This window comes from Chionomys nivalis, chromosome 7 (genome assembly GCF_950005125.1).
Source record: "Chionomys nivalis chromosome 7, mChiNiv1.1, whole genome shotgun sequence".
In the NCBI taxonomy this organism is placed as follows: Eukaryota; Metazoa; Chordata; class Mammalia; order Rodentia; family Cricetidae; genus Chionomys; species Chionomys nivalis.
Genome location: NC_080092.1, coordinates 50,797,244 through 50,810,265, shown reverse-complemented (window position 1 = coordinate 50,810,265; position 13,022 = coordinate 50,797,244).

Genomic DNA, 13,022 nt, shown 5'->3' with positions numbered 1-13,022 from the left:
ACAGTCGTTTTTAAAACCCTCCGTCCTCGTGCTCACCAAAGTGAACAAGGAGAAGCGGTTAGGGACTGGGCAAGGTGACCTGTGCCTGTAATTTAACACTCAGGAGGTTTAGGCAGGAGGATTGCCACGTTTGAGTCCAACCTGGGTTACCTAGTTCCAGGCCAGCCTGGACTACAGAATGAGAATCACCTCAAAAACTAGCAGAATGAAACTTCTTAGTTGAGGCACCAGTCTTGGGGGGGAAGCCCAGAGTTAAACAGAGTAGAAAGCAGGCAGTTGGAGACAGACTGAAAGAATGCTCTAAAGCCTGCCGGCTGCGGCTGCGCTCTGCAACACTGCTTTGCAACACTGCACCGTGGAGATGCAGGGGCAGACCAGCCACTGGGGCGCTCACTCGGGGAACAGTGCGCTAGCTTCTGAGGGACAGAGCAGCCACCCAGGGCCCTTGAGGAACAGTGTGCTGGCTTCTGAGGGGCAGAGTAGCCCCTCTTTGACCCTGAGTTATTTGATGTCCTCCAGCATAGCTGTGCCATCGGATAGCTTCACACCGGGAGTAGTGTTACATTTGTTCTGTCCCCTGCCACCTGGGCTTCCTCAAGGGGTAGGGGATAGGAGCAGATGACTAGGCAGTTGTGTGGCCCTGCTCATTGCCATCTAGGCTACTGGGTCCTCAGCTTGGCTCAGGACTTCTGATATGTTCAAGCAAGGAAATAAGGCAAATGGCTACAGGGACAGCACCAGGCTCAGGGGCTTCTCTTTAGCCCCACCTTTAGGAATGTTTTGTTCGACCAAACTGATCTGTTGGTTGAACCAAATAAATAAGAGTTGGTTTGACACTTTTTAAAAATATTGGCAAAATGAACGTTCAGTTCATATCTCATTATCCCCAGACTCCAGCCTGCCTCCGTCAGCCAGCGTGCCCTAACATTTTTCTTGACGTGCAGGCTGGAGATTATGTCCCTAAAAGAGCTCACAGAGAGAAAGGGTGCAGCGCCGACTTAACCACTCTGGGAGGTCACTGGCAGGACAGCTTTGATTTTTAAGTCCACTTTGTCACTGAAGGAAGTTAGGCTGGAGGAGGAAATCAAGGCCAACTACCCAACTCCCACCCAACACCTCCATCCTCCATGACTATCTTGGGAAAATACTGAGAAGGGAAACAGACCAAAAAAAAAAAAAAAAAAACCAGAAAGAGTTGAGGAAAACCTCATGCTCAGGCACCTGGTGTGGATGGGGTGTTGATAACGGGATTTTCATCTCAGAACATTCAGGGGCATGGGCTGGAGGGGCTTAGGGGGCTCTGGAGGGGGCTCCACAGGTGGAAGCCAGGAAGCCAAGCTGCTGCACCAAACCAGGGCCTTTCACACACTATTTCCCCATGGCTGTCTAGAGCACTGGGGGAGTCTTGAGTCACGTGTTCTCTGGGGCCTGGGGCCCCGCTGTCTCGCTGCTCTGTCCTGGCACCGGTCACACAGGTGAAGCAAGAGGAAGATCTGTAGAGCTCCATTGTCCTGAGACACAGCTGGAAATACGAGACGCCAGCTTTTGCCGCTGTTTCATCAGCAAGGCGGTCGCCATTGGCTACATCAGGCTGCAGAGGTCTCAGGAAGCCTAACGGGGCCGCGTGCTCGCAGCAGTTGCTGTGTGACGGTGATGGGGGCGGTGGGGGGGGGCGGGGAGTGGATCTTGGTCGGCCTAGCAGTAGCCTTACAGAAGACTGGACCTGAAAACTAACCGGTGGGAGGCAGAGACAGGCAGATCTGTGAGCTAGAGGCCAGCCTGGTCTACAGAGAGTTCCAGATCAGCCAGGGCCACATGGTGAGACCTTGCCTCAAAAAAACAAAACCAAAAATAAAAATAATTTAAAAAGAAAATTGGAAATGTTTCACCGGGAAGAGGGCCCAAGCCGAGAGTTAGTAGCGACCAACTGTGAGACAATGAGAAAATCACTTTAGAAGCAGACAAGACCAATCAAGTGCAGAACTGAACTGGTCTCTTTCCAAAATTAACGTTGGGAAGAACCTCTCTAAGCAGTTTTTGTTTGCTTTTGTTTCTTTCTTTTTCTTTCCTTTTCTTTGAGAAGAGAGAGATGGTATTTAAAAGAAGCAGTCATACAAGCAAGTAGCAAAGCAGCAAAGGAATGAACTCGGGGCTGGAGAAGTGGCTCAGTGTTTAAGAGCAATTGCTGCTTTTGCAGAAGACCCAGGTTTGTTTCTGAGAAACTCCAAGAGATCTGATGTCCTCTCTGACATCCTCTAACCCCTGCTTGCACATGTCACATGTACATACACTCAGACACACACACACACACACGCACACACACACACACACACACAGGCACGCACTATACACACAGCTGGGCATAGTGGCCATCTCTTTAATTCTAGCATTTGGAAGACACAAGCAAGCAGATCCCTGTGAGTTCAAGGAAAGCCTGTTCTACACTGTGAGTTGTAGGACAGCCAATGCAATTTAGACCTTGTCTTAAAAATAAATAAACAACTTGCGCGCACACAGACACACACACATTCCACATATGCAAATGGTTTTTACTGAAAACCATGTGTGTTCCTTAGGATAAAATTTTTTGAAACTCTCCCATGTTCACAGAAAAAAAAAAAAAAAGAAGGGCCAGAAATGGTGGCTTGTGCCTGTCAGGAAGCTGAAAAAGGAAGATTGCCACAAAATCTAGGCCTGCCTGGGCTACAGGGTGAGACCCTGAGACCGTGTCTCAGCAACAGCTAAAGTGTTATGTGCTGGCAAGAAAAAATAGCTTCAGAATAAGGCGGGTGCCCAGAGTGGACTGTGGAGCTAGTGAAGCTGGCTTTTTCTTTAAGAATGACTGTAGAGTTGGATCCCACAGAGTGGAAGCAGAGAGAGAGAACGTGTGTGTGTGTGTGTGTGTGTGTGTTGCATTTATCCCGGATATATGAAGGTGGTTTAACATTAGAAATCCAAAGACTCAAATATCGTGTGCTCATGACCATGAGGACAAAAACATTGTGGGTTGGGTTCTGGGAACCTAAACTCCTGTTCTTACACGTGGGGCAAGTGCTTTATCCACTGTGCCTCTTCCCAGCCCTGCAGACATCATTCTTAATAGGGAATGCTAGAAATGTTCTCTTGGCCAGGGGTGGTGGCACATGGCTTTAATCCAGACTCAGGAGACAGAGGCAGACAGAGCTCTGAAAGTTCAAGGCCAGCCTGGTCTATAAGTGTTCCAGGACAGTCAGGGCTACAAAGAGGAAACCTTGTCTGAAAGAAAGAAAGAAAGAAAGAAAGAAAGAAAGAAAGAGAGAGAGAGAAAGAAAGAGAGAGAGAGAGAAAGAAGGAAGAAAGAAAAAGAAAGAAAGAAAGAAAGAAAAGAAAGAAAGAAAGAAAGAAAGAAAGAAAGAAAGAAAGAAAGAAAGAGAAATTTAAAAAAGAGAGAAAAAAACCCCATTTTCTTTGCAGCATATTCTTTAGGGACTGGAGAAACAACTCAGTGGTTAAGCTGCCCTTGTGAGGACCTGGGTTCAATTCCCAGCACCTACATGATGGCTCACAACTGTTACATTCCAAGGGATCTGATGCTGTCTTCTGGTCTTCTGGGGAATCAGGCAGGAACATGGTGCATATACTCATGCAGCAAGCACACATAAACATAAATCTTTTTAAAGCAATAAAGCATCTTCTTGGAGTAGTTTACTCCCCCTAGTGACCCAGGATCAGGAAAGAGAAAACCAATTATTTACAGATTAAACAATCATTTTCATGACATACTAGTTTAAATGAATATCAAATGATAGACTTAAAGTATATGACATACTTTCACTAAATAACACCAAATTAATACATATATTTCAAATGTTAATACTATGATAAATAGCACGTTAAGACTTATAGCAAATTGCTCAATTTTTAAATTTCAATATAAGGCTTAGCGTAACAAAAATGTTTGAAGTAGGCCTGGAGAGATGGCTCAGCAGTCAAGAGCACTGGCTGCTCTTCCAGAGGACCAGGGTTCAATTCCCAGAACTAACATGGCAGCTCACAACTGCCCGTAACTCTAGTTCCAGGGGATTCAACAGGAACCAGGTAAGCACATAGTACACAGACATACACATAGACAAGAAAGTCATACGAAGATGATAATTTTTTTAAAAAAATTAAAAGAGAGATATCAGCAGGCATTTTTTGAAAAGAGCAAGCCCAATAAGCCAGTTAACACTGGGAAGGGATGCTCAGCCTCATGGGAAGGACAATACAAATAAAATCAGATTTATCTGTTCTTTTGCCCTACCAGACAGGCAGCATTTTAAAGATCTGAATGCATCATCACCAACTATGGGCCAACAGCAGTTGTTCTGCGGGTTCCAGAACCAGGAGGGACAAACAGAGTATTTAGGGAAACATTTGGCAGTGCCTGACTGGTGATGCTCGCCCGATGACGCGGTGAAGCCACCCCTGGGGACTTGCCCTAGAAAAACTGCTCTGCACCAGGAGGCAAGTCCATGCCTGCCACAGGGGAAAAAAAAAAAAAAAAAAAAGCAAAATGAAGCAGATAACCAAACGTCCTTCCACCGAGGCAATTCACATCAGGAAATACGACCCAGCAGTTCAGATGGGTGAGCTAGCCTTACAGGCATCTATCTGTCTGAGTGAAGTTCATAAACATGGCGCTGAGTGAGGAGGATGCAGATCGCGTGAGGAAAGGGCAGCACATACTGCTTACATAATGTTAAAATCTGTGCGGAGCAGCCCGGGCCAGCACGTGCTACGAGAGGCAGTGGTGGCTGAGAAGGAACCCGCACAAGAACTCACCTGGCTCAGGGGGGTGGAAGTGAGGCGTGTGTCTGTCTGCCAGAACGGATGGACAAGGGAGTCAAAACAGGGCCCGGCGAGACAGGGTGACCAAGGGAACATATGGCAGAAACTGCTACTTTTTCGGGAGGAGGTGACCGAATAATGGGCGCCAAGCTCTTGGAGAAGAGGAAACGAGCCAGTTTTGCTACTGCAATAGATTGGATGCATCGTGGATTCAATATGTGGAGATAAACGTGGAGGCACACGTGAATGCAAGCTGTGTGTAAGTCTGTCTGCAGCGTGTTTCCTAGCAAAATCGTCACTTGCCCAAGACTGCTATAATGAATGACTGTAAACTGGGTGGCTCTAAGTGGCAGACATTGCTCTCTTACTGTTCTGGAGCCGTAGATCTGAATCAAAGTGGGGGAAGGACCACGCTCTCTGAAGGCTGTGAGGAGGGTCTCCTCTGTCTCCGTGGCTTCTGCCAATGCCTGCCAACAGCCGTGAAGTTCCTTGACATGCAGAATGTCATTTCTGCCTCTTTCATCGTCACAACATTCTGCCGGTGTCCCTGTGCCCCTCCTGGTCTTTTTATAAGGACATTATACTTACTGGATTTAGGGTCAGCCTAATCAATCCATTATGACTTCATTTTAACATTCTTCAAAACAATTTCTAAATACAGTACACCCATTTATAAGCAGTTTGGCTTTCTGGAGTTTGGGGTGTCCACAGTCAGCTGCTGCTGACTTTCTATAGTTTGGGGTGTCCACTGCAGTCCGACCATATGAATGGAGGACTCCATCAGTAAACAGTGTGAGCGAGCTATTGCCGTTTACAAATGGGGCTCACTGTGCCATCAGGTGGGCCTGAAGTCCTGGACTCAAATGATCCTCCTGTTTCAGCTGGGACCACAAGGTCATGTTATGAGGGTTTTGTCTGCATACGTGTGTCCGTGTCTGATGACTGCCAAAAGAGGGCATCAGATCCTCTGGAACTGGAGTGACAGACAGTTGTGAGCCCCCACATGGGGGCTGGGAACTCACACTAGGTCCTCTGGAAGAACAGCAAGCTCTCTTAACCACTGAATCATTTTTACAGCCCCGATTTTTATTTTTAAAATGTATTTATTTTTATATGTACAGGTAGTCTGCCTGTGAAGTATGTATGTGTACCATATGCATGCAGTGTCTGTGGCGGTCAGAAGAGGGCAGTAAATCCCTGGAACTGGAGTTAAAGACAGTTGTGAGCTGCTTTGTGTGCTGGAAATCAAACCTGGGCCCCTGGAAGAGCAGCCAGTGTTCTTGAGTTTTGGGCAAGGTGATAAATATGGATCTTGTTTTCTTTTTACATGCAGTCATCTGGTTTGACCAGCACCGTTTGTTGAAGATCCTGTCTTTTTTCCAGTGTGGATTTCTGGCCTCTTTATAAAAATCAGGTGTCCATAGGTGTGTAGATTTATGTTTGGGTCTTCAGTTTAACTCCTTCGATCAATACCATGCTGTTTTTTTTTTTTTTTTTACTATAGCTCTGTAGTACAGCTTGAAATAGAGAATGGTGAGACCTCCTGAAGTTCTTTAACAATTCAGGATTGTTTTAGTTATTCTGGGCTTTTTGTGTTTCCATATGAAGCCGAAAATTGTCACTTTAAGATGTGTGAAGAACAGTGTTGGAATTTTGATGGGATTGCTTTCAATCTGTAGATTGCTTTTGGTAGGATGGTCATTTTTACTATGTTTATCCTACCGATCCATGAGCATGGGAGACCTTTTTATCTTCTGATGTCTTCAATTTCTTTCTTCGGTGACTTGAAGGTTTTATCATACAAATCTTTCACTTGCTTGGTTAGAAATACCCCAAGATATTTTATATGATTTGAGTCTATTGTGAAAGATGCTCTTTCCCTGATTTCTTTCTCATTCCTTTTGTCATTTGTGTATAGGAGGGCTACTGATTTTTATGAGTTAATTTTGTATCCAGTTGACTCACTAAAGATGTTTATCAGCTGTAGCAGTTTCCTGAATTTTTTGGGTCATTTATGAACTATCACATCATCTGTAAATAAAGATACTTTGACTTCTTCCTTCCCAATATGTATCACTTTGATCTCCTTTCATTTTCTTTTTGCTGTATCTTAGACTTCTAGCCCTATATTAATAGGTAGGGAAAGAGGGGAATCCTTGCTTGTCCCTGATTTTAGTGGAGTTGTTTTGAGTTTCTCTCTATTTAAGTTAATGTTGGCTATGGGCTAGCTGTAAACTGTCTTATGTTGAGGTATGTACCTTGTATCCCTAATCTCTCCAGGACTTTTATCATGAAAAGGTGTTGGATTTTGTCAAAGACCTTTTTCTGCATCTAATACGGTGATCCTGTGTTTTGTCTTTCAGTTTGTTTGTAGGGTGGATTACATTTATTGATTTACATATGTTGACCCACCCCTGCATCCCTAGGGTGGAGCCTACTTGATCATGGTGGATGATCATTTTGATATGTTCTTGAATTCAGTTTGCAAGTGTTTTATTGAGGTTTTTTTTTTTTCATCTATGCCCATAAGTGAGATTGGTTTGTAATTCTCTTTCTTTGTTGGGTTTGGGTATCAGGGTAACTGTGGCCTCATAAAATGAATTGGGCAACGTCCCTTCTGTTTCTGCTTTGTGGAATAATTTTAGGAGTACTGGCATTAACTTTTCTTTGAAGGTCTGGTAGAATTCTGTGCTAAAACCATCAAACCCTGGACTTCTTTTGGCTGGAAGACTTTTAATGACTGTTTCTATTTCACTAGGTGTAATGGTCTGTCCTGTCTCACACGGCACCAATGTAATGCTGCAGATCTCCAAGTGGCTGCAGCAGCAGAAACACTGCAAGTCAAGAGGCGGCAGTGGGTAGCGGGTCCCGAGAGCAGCCAGTCCCAGGCAGGGATGGCACAAGAGACCATGCTGCAGGTCTCTGAAGGCGGCTGGTCCCAGGAAGGAAACCACGTGGCAGGTGAGAGACAGACAGGCACGCCATGCAGGGTGAGGTTGGATATTTATTGGGTTATTGAGGGGAAAGGAAGGAGAGAAGAACAGAGAGGCAGAGAGACAGAAAGACAGAGAGACAGAGACAGAGAGACAGAGAGGAGAGACAGAAGTTGCCTCTTCAAGAGGGAGATGGAAAAGAGAGAGACTCAGGCTGGAAGCTAAAGATCAGCTTGCCTCAGTGGACAGCCTATTACAGTTTGTATCAAGGAAAACATTCTTTTTTTTTCTTTTAGATTTTCTAATTTTGTGAGCGTAGATTTTCTAAGTATGTCCTTGTGATTCTCTGGTATCTTAGTGTCTATTGTTATGTCTCCATTTTCATTTCTGAATTTGTTTTGTTTTTGACTATTCTTTCTCTTCCTTTTAGTTAATTTGAGTAAGGGTTTGTCAATCTTATTGGTTTTCTCAAAGAACCAACTCTCTTATTGATTTTGTTTGTTTCTATTTCATTGATTTCAGCCCTGAGTTTGATCATTTCTTGCTGTTTACTATTTTTGGGGGTGTGATTTCTTCTTTTGTTCTAGAGCTTTTGGGTGTGCTGTTAAGTGGCTAATACGAGATCTCTCCATTTTTGTTTTTGTTTCGAGACAGGGTTCTGTTGTACCTTTGGAGCCTGTCCTGGAACTAGCTCTTATAGACCAGGCTTGCCTCGAACTCAGAGTTCCAGATCTGCCTGCTTTTGCCTCCTGAGTGCTGGGTCTAAAGATGTGCACCACCACTGCCCAACTTCCATTTTTTTAGTGTAGGCAGTTAGAGTTATGAACTTACCTCTTAGAGCGGCTTTCACTGTGTCCCATGAGTTTGATGTTGTGCACTCATATTCTTCAGTTCTAGGAAGTCTTTAGTTTCTTTTCTTAATTTCTGTCTTGGCCTATTTTTCATTCATTAGAGAGTTGTTCAGTTTCTACGAGTTAGTAACTTTTTGCTGTTTCTGTTGTTGATATCTAGCTTTGATCTGTGGTGGTTTGATAGGATGCAGGGTGTTACTTTGATTTTCTTGTATCTGTTGAGACTGTCTTCCAACTATGTGGTCAGTTTTGGAGAAAGTTCCATGAGGTGCTGAGAAGAAGGTGTATTCTTTTGAGTTTGGGTGAAATGCTCTGTAAATCTGTTAGGTCCATTGGTTTATAACATCTGCTAGCTCCAGTATTTCTCTGCTTACTTTTTCTCTGGATGACTTGTTCATTGGTGAGAGGGGGGATGTTGAGGTCTCCCACTATCAATGTATGACGTCAATATGTGATTTAAGCTATGGTACTGTTTCTTTTACAAACCTGGTGTCCTTGTTATTCTTTTTTAAAGATATAATGGTGGGTGGCCGGTCCCACGAGGGGCAGCTGGTCCCACGAGGAGTCGTGGCAGGTCCAAGGCCTTAGTGGATCCCCCAGGCCTCGGTAAGTCCTCTGAGGCCTTGACAGGTCACCTTGGTGAGTGGGAGACCCTGTTGGGTGAGAGACAGACAGATCCGCCATGTGGAGAAGAGAGTTTGGGAATAGAGTTTATTTAGTGGGTTATGAAGGAAAAGAAAAGGGGGAAGCGAGGAAGAGGGAAGAAGTGAGAGAGGCAGAGAGAGATAGAGAGGGGAAGGTTGGGAGGTGGGGAGAGAGAAAGGGAGTCAGGGAGAGAGAGAGAGAACAGAAGTTACCTCTTTGGGAGAGAGACAGAAAGAGAGAGCAGAAGTTGGAGGAGGCAGGATATCTACTTCACTTGGTGGAAGGGGAGGGGTTGGGAGAGGGCGGGGCTTATCTCTTAAAAGGACAGTGTACCCAGGTGACCCAGTGTACCCAGACCAGGCCAGCAGATCATGACAGACATAGATATTGAGAATTGCAATGTCCTCTTGGCAGATGTTTCCTTTGATGAGTATATACTGTTCTTCCCTATCTCTTCTGATTAGTTTGGTTTGAAGCCTATTTTGTCAGATATTAAGATGGCTATACCAGCTTGCTTCTTAGGTCCTTTTGCTTGGAATATCTTTTTCCAACCCTTTGCCCTGAGTGTGGAGGCCCGAAAATGTGAGCCTATTTCCACGTTGACCAAAGGTCAGAGAGTTGGAACTTACCTCTAGTTCCTTCAAGGTTACTGTGCTTCTGCCTCAAAGGTCCCACCTAGATGTAGCCAGAGAGTTCTGCTCACTCAAGGTTCTTGTCAACGGGTGGAGCTAATAGCCAGACCTTGTACTCCAGGAATAGAGAAGTAGATATGTCCTACCTCAAACAAAAGTCTAAGGATCCAACTAAGTTCCAGTTCCCTTTATGAAGATAACTTAGTATTCCACTCAGGGAGTGCTTTGCCTATAGAATGTTTTGGTGTGAGCATGACTTGTTTTGTTAAAGCAATAGAATGTTTTATTTTTTTAAATATTTATTTATTTATTATGTATACAATATTCTGTCTCTGTGTATGTCTGAAGGCCAGAAGAGGGCGCCAGACCTCATTACAGATGGTTGTGAGCCACCATGTGGTTGCTGGGAATTGAACTCAGGACCTTTGGAAGAGCAGGCAATGCTCTTAACCACTGAGCCATCTCTCCAGCCTCCAAAGCAATAGAATGTTTAACTATGAATGTAACCTTCAATTGGTATGTTTATTTCCTTGTATCATGTTAATGCAGTCTTTTGTCTTACTTCTACCGTTTGGGGTTGTGGTATTTTAAGCAGTTGGAAATTAAATGCAGGTGAATTTCAGGACTCACTAGAATTCCCTCCAATACTATCTTATATGTTTCTCCATTTTATTATTTTCATTCGTGCCTTCATATTCTTTATATTATATTTCTAAATCCACACACCTCTACCCTAGCCAGATGTATTTTTGTCGAGGCTGGTCCCCGACACCTGAGGTAATGTCTATTCTTGATGTTGAGGAATGTTTCTTGGATGCAGAAGAAGGATGGATCCTGCTTTCACATCCATTCTGCTAGTTTGTGTCTTTTTATTAGGGAATTGAAACTGTGGATGTTGTGAGAGATCAATGACCAATGATTGCTAATTCCTGTTATTTTGTTGTTGTTGTTGGTGGTGGTGTAATTGTGATGTTATGTGTATGTACACGCATGTGCACGTGCGCGTTCGTGCTCGTGTGCATGCATGCACATGTTTATTTCCCTTCTTTTAATTTATCTGGTCTAAGATTATTTATTACCTATGTTTTCTTGGATGTAGTTAACCAAGTACATCTTGGATGTAGTTAGATTGGAGTTTACCTTCTAGCACCTTCTGTAGGGTTGGACTTGTAGATATTGCTTAAATTTGTTTTTATCATGAAATGTCTTGTTTTCTTATCCATAGTAATTGAAAGTTTTTCTGGGAATAGTAGTCTGAGCTGGTATTTGTGGTCTCTTAGAGTCTGCAGCACATCTGTTCAGGCCTTCTGGCTTTTGGTATCCATTGAGAAGTCAGGCATAATTTTAATATATCTGCCTTTACGTGTTGCTTGTTTTTTTTCTCCTTGCAGCTTTTAATATTTTTTCTTTACTCTATGCCTTTAGTATTTTGGTTATTTTATACCAAGGGGATTTTCTTTTCTGGTCCAGTGTATTTGCTGTTCTGTATGCTTCTTATCCTTTGATAGGCACCTCTTTCTTTAGGTTAGGGGAATTTTCTTCTGTGATTTTGTTGAAAATATTTTCTTTGTCTCTGACTTGTGTTTCCTTCCTCTCTTCCTAGTGTTCTTAGATTTTGTCTTTTCATAGTGTCTCAGATTTCCTGAATGTTTTGTGCAGGAGTTTTTTAGATTTAACATTTTTTTTGACTGAGGTATCTGCTTCTTTTATCATGTCTTAATACCAGAGATTCTCTCTTCCATCTCTTGTATTTTGTTGGTGAAGTCTGCCTCTGGCCTTTGTGGTGCCTGCTTGAGTTCCTAAATTTTTCATTTCCAGATTTCCCTCAGTTTGAGTTTTCTTTATTGATTCTATTTCCACGTTCAGGTCTTGGATGGTTTTATTCATTTCCTTCCATTGTACATTTTCCTCTCTCTCTCTCTCTCTCTCTCTCTCTCTTTCTTTCTTTCTTTCTTTCTTCCAAGACGGAATTTCTCTGAGTAGCCCTAGCTGTCCTGGGGAACATCTGAGAAGCATCTATGACAGACAGGCTCAGTGCCATGAAACAGAGCTTTTATAATTTTCGTTTCTTTGTCTCCCATGTGTGACAACTTAGACTTTCACTGGCCATTGGTGGGATTCTAAAGAAGACAGGATACTGAGGAAGGAAGGGCCATGTGGCTGGTGTGGTAGGATCTCTTAGAAGCGTTTTGGCAGGGATTAGACCATGCGGTGGCTCCTTGCCTTTCCTTCAAGGTCTCGGGGAGGTTGTTAAGGAGTTGGATGCTGCAGGGGAGATATGGTCAAGTTTGTGTCTATTCACAGACACTGCTCAGACGCACGGCTGTTCATTTTTCTTTTTCTGGCTCTCAGGGGTCCCGCCCACACTCTCAGTCCAGCCCCCTCTCTGTTACTATTCCTGTGCGGTTTATTTCTGCATTTGTTACTTCTGTCCTGTTATGAACAAAATGCTCGAGGGAAATAATTGATGGGGAAAATGGCATATTGGGCTCACGGTGTCAGAGCTTCAGTGCATTGTGGCGGGGAAGGGCACAGTGGGTGGGGGGAGGAGCAGCTCCCAGGGATGCTTGGGAGCTTCTCTCACTACTCACAGGAAAGCAGAGAGGGCTAGATGGAACTGGTGAGCAGGTACAAGCTTCCGAGTCCTGCTTCATCAACCTCACGTCAGTCAGGCTCTGCCTCCTAAAGTCCCCACAGCTTTCCAAATGTAAGCCTAAGGGGGCCATAGCAGTCACCAGATTCCGTCAGTGGTTCCGGAGCCTCTCTGGGCTTCTGGTCTGCCCGGACCTTCCTTCCCAGCTCTCTCCGTGCATTCTACTTGATAAGACCTTGTAAACCTAGAGTCCCATAGTCTATAGCTTCGTGTCCCTCCTCACCTTCATCACACCACATCCAGTCACCTGAGTGTCCCTGCTGAGCCCTGGATTCTCATCCCACTGGGATCTCAGGGCCTGTGACACCCCTGGGAACTGCCACATCCCCTGAGATCCCAGATGGCTGCACGTGGTGAGGCAGGGTTCCCTAGACCTTTGAGACTCTTTTGCAGGCTGAACTACCAGCACCTCTTTGGGGTCTGTCTCAGCCCCCCGGATCTGAGCTCATCGCCCAGCTGTTTCCACTCTGGGATCGTTTTCCATCTTGCATTTTTGCCC